Here is a 4655-nt window from a genome sequence, read left to right on the forward strand (position 1 = left end):
CAGCCACACCATTCACATAACATCATAGAAAATTAGGGTTGGAAGGGACTTTGGAAGGTCACATCTAGTCCAGCCCCTTGCTCAAAGCAGGATCAGCCCCAACTACATCATCCCAGCCAAGGCTTTGTCCACCTGGGACTTAAAAACCTCCAAAGATGGAGACTGCACCACCTCTCTAGGTAACCCATTCTAGTGCTTCACCACCCTCCTAGTGAGAAAGTTTTTTTCCTAAAATCTAACCCCAGTCCCTTGCTGCAACTTGAGCCCATTGCTCCTTCTGTCATCTGCCCCCACTGAAACCAGTCCAACTCCATCCTCTTTGCAACCCACCTGCAGGGAGGTGAAGGCTGCTATCAAATCCCTCCTCAGTCTTTTTTTCTGCAGACTAAATCAGCCCATTTCCCTCAGCCTCTCCTTACAAGTCCTGTCCCTCAGCCCCTGAACCATTTTTGTTGCCCTCCACTGGACTCTCTCCAATGTGTCCACATCCTTTTGGTAGTGGGGGGCCCAAAACTGGACACAGGACTCCAGATGTGTCCTCCCCAGTGCTGAATAGAGGGGAAGAATAACTTCCCTCCATCTGCTGGCAATGCTCCTACCAATGGCAAGAAGGGCACACTGCTGGCTCCTGTTCAGCTTCTTGTCCACCATCACCCCCAGGTCCTTTTCTGCAGAGCTGCTGCTTAGCCAGTTGGTCCCCAGCCTGTCCCAGTGCATGAGATTCTTGGGAGTGTCTACACATTAATTAATGCACTTTAGGTATTGTGCATTAAATCTAGTACCTCCAGGCACTTTTACATGTGGTCTGGGGGTAGGGGGATGGCGCTTTTAATTAGAGCAGCTCCAAGAGGGCCCTGGAACTAAAGTGTGTTCGAATTAAAGCACCCCCACCACCATTTTGAAGTGCATAACTTTGCAATCTGAGCTTTTTGCAATTGTTTTGGGGAGCTGAGTGGATAGATCCAAGAGTCCTGCCTGCCATCCCTTCCATGCATGCGTTTAATCTGTGACTTGGCATCAAATGGCATCAGTCATGCCCTTCTCCTTTTTTGTCGGGCCTCCTAAAACTACAAAGGAAAGCCCTGCTTTAGAGTTGCATCAAATAAGCAGCAGCACACAAGCTGGGCTGTATCTTTGTCTGCGCAGAGCAAACTTAGGCACATCATATCTTCAATGGATGCTTTGAAGCGATTGGCTCTTATATTAAACATGACCACATCACTGCAACTTGGTCCTGCCCCCTCTTTTCTATTGCTCACACATGTTTTCTTTGGTCATGGGCTCAGACTATAAGCTCAAGGAACACCACATAGTACAGGCTCGTATTGTGCTTGGCCTGGTCCCTGAAACAAGGGACAATTTCTAATGCAAGGGGCAGTAGCTTAGCTTCACACAAAGCACTGCAGATGACTTAGTGGTTAGAGCACTATGCTAGGCAGCGATGCATGGGTCCAAAGCTCCCCTTGGAGGGGCCTAAAACAACAGGGCAGTGCCCACTTCCCAGTTATTTGGGCTGAAACATGGGAGGTATGCATTTTTCCTCCCCAGGTTTCACGTTCAGGTCCTGGCCTACCTGGCCGATGCGTAGCTTGCACGCACTCGGCTCATATTCACACGTCAAGGAAAGTTGAATCATTACATTTACGCACATGCCACTTATGCAGGTGGAAACCATTGTTTAGGGAAAATAAAATTCCACCCCGAGTGCAGCTAACCCTGCTTGGACTTGATTTCAGTTTGGACATTGGATATGAGTTTGTCTTGATGTTTAAATTCAATTAAAGACTTTTTTTTTTTTTTTTTTTGCAAAAATCTTGTTGGTCTAATAAAAGATATCATCTCTACTACAAGTCTTGATGTTGGTCACTTGGAAGCTGCCAGGGGACAGTTCATCCTGACCTACCCTGAGCTGATCTGAAATTCAGGGGCCTTCTGCTAAACCAGCACTTTTCATGCTTGCAGAACGATCCGCTGTGATTTTCAGAAATTAATGACAGGTTAACCCTGGGGGCACAGGACCCCCCTGATTTTAACAGGTGTTTCTATCTATCACCTCTTCACTTTTGCTGGATGGGCCTCTGCTACTATATAGTAGACAGTCAATTATCCAGAAAGACAATTAACTGGAAGGTTTAGTATTAACACAGCCATTAGTCCACAGTCGGGTTTTGCTTGTCAGCATTGGGTGTTTTTGCCAGTGCTTTGAGATCTTCAACTATTACATGGTGCCAGGGATGTACTTGGTAGCCGTGTTGGGCCAATAAAAGGTATCATTTTGGAACCAAGAGTTCTAGTTTTTTGTAAGTCCATATGGTGCCATGCATTTATTTCTCGTTGGCTTTACTATTTGCTGAACTGGGGAGTCAGTATAGTTTTCAGCATTTCATACTGTAGTGCTTCATTAGCTATAAAACTTGATGGGGACACTAATTATTCCAGATAGCCACTTTCCACTGTACTAGGAGACAATGTGTACAGGAGCCACTGACCACAATTCTCTCTGAAATGCATCATTTTAAGGTGCATATTGCCACCTGCAGGCTTCATGATTTTCCTGCCTCCCCTAATGGCAGTGATTCTCCACCAAGGGTGCCTTCAGATCCTTTCAAGGGTGTTGTGGGGTGCCACGCAATGTTTGCACAGGTAGGTGTGCAAACTTGATTCACAAGAAACCCAGAGGTGCCACACTAGCTTTAACACTATGCATCTCTTTCTGCCCCGCCGTGGTCTTCCTGCGTTCTTTGCAACAGAAGAATTTCTCTCATTTTTCTGTAGTAATTTTTTTTTTTTTAAACAAAACTAAGAGCTGGTACTTTTCAAGGGGGGGGCTCAAAGCTGTCAGGGTTGAGAACCACTGCCTTGTGGAAATAGCATCCCATCCCTCTCCACATGTTCACTGTCCCAATTTCAGCCTTACGGCCTTTCACATTGCTTCCTACCATGTCTATTTTGTAGTTGCTGTGACTATAGCACTGCGGGGAGCTTTGCCCATGGATTGAGACAGAGACACAGAAATAATGACAATAGCACTTTCACCCTGGTCTTTACACACCCGTATGCTTTTATTTGTTTCTTTGCCAGTCGCTTCACAAAGTACAGAGGATTTCACTGCTCTCTCCAGCGAGACTGGCCTTTTCCCTGACTCCGATGATGCTAGCAGGTATCAAGAGGTGCATGTATCCCATGGCTTTAGTCCCAAAATGCTCTTGTTGGCATTTGCCCTCCAAGACATTCATCTGCCATTTGGCTGTACTGTTGCCTCACTCTGTTAAATCCCTCTGGATTGTCTTACCCTTCTCTCTATTACAGCCTAGACAGCTGGCCAAAAAAGTTTCAATTATATATATATATATATATATAGAGAGAGAGAGAGAGAGAGAGAGATACACACACACACACATATATATATATATATATATATATATATACACACACACACACACACACACAGACACACACATATATAGATAGATAGATACATATACATATATCTATATACATACATATACATATATACATATACATACACACACATATATATATACACATACATACATACATAAAATATATATATATTCTTGGTCTCCCAGTAGAGGTGCTAAATTCGGTCCTTGACAGTTTGAGAATCCTATTATATCTTATCTATTAATATTCGGATGAGCACCAGGAAAAGACAAAATGATATGCAAATCCCCAAAGTGTCAAGGAGATTCAGCATGAGATGTCTCTTCACCTGAAACCTGCACAGCGGAGAAAGCAGAATATTAATTCACCGCTAAATGACACAATCTTGTCAAAAAGTTTCCAGCCTCTCAGTCCTGGAGGAGGAAATTTCATTATTCATGTATTCATATTATTTTGAGGTTTAGGAGTCCAAGCGATGGGTCAGGACTTTGCCACTCAACGTGCTGCTCAGACAGAAGAAAAAAAGGGGCAATTCCTGCTTCAAAGAGTTTATAATCCAAGAGTAAGATGAAAGACAGGCGAGACATGCAAGGAGACACTGTGGTCCTGCATGATAAAAGCAGAGGTCTCTGTGCACCGGTAATGATGCCATGAGCAGTCACGGATCAGGAACACGACAGCATAAACCATCAGGGGCTTCACATTTGAATAAAACCAATTAGAAAGGGGTAGGGAAATTGCTGAATTCATCATCTGCCTCAGTTTACCCTTCTCAGCTGGAACCTTCATCTGTCAAAAAATCATGGCTCACATGGCCCCTATTTGTAGGAATACCATTTGAGAAACATGTGGCAAATACATATTCATGCATCCGAACTGGGCTTGGGTTCACGGTTGATTGGCCAACTAATAACTGAGACCTGCAGGATGACTCACAAGTGTAGAGTGACGCTTTTGCAGTGTCATTAACCCTGCACCATACAGGTGAGCTCTAAAATACAAAGGGGGGCAAATGTACAATGCAATGGTCCTTTCTAGCCTTAGCCTTTGCAAAAGCCGGGCTTCCACAGGGTTGATTGATGGCTATAACAATTAGAGGGACTGATTTCAATCGCAAGCTCAGCTCACACGAGGAGCTAGGATGCTGGGCAGAGTTTTAGCTGTTTGGACACATTCCTGTGTCCCTGCAAAGTGCCGTCACACCAGGCCGGGTGCTAGGCAAGGTGAGCAGCACGCTTCACTCCTCCTGC

This window comes from Alligator sinensis, unplaced genomic scaffold, assembly GCF_000455745.1.
Source record: "Alligator sinensis unplaced genomic scaffold, ASM45574v1 scaffold1333_1, whole genome shotgun sequence".
In the NCBI taxonomy this organism is placed as follows: Eukaryota; Metazoa; Chordata; order Crocodylia; family Alligatoridae; genus Alligator; species Alligator sinensis.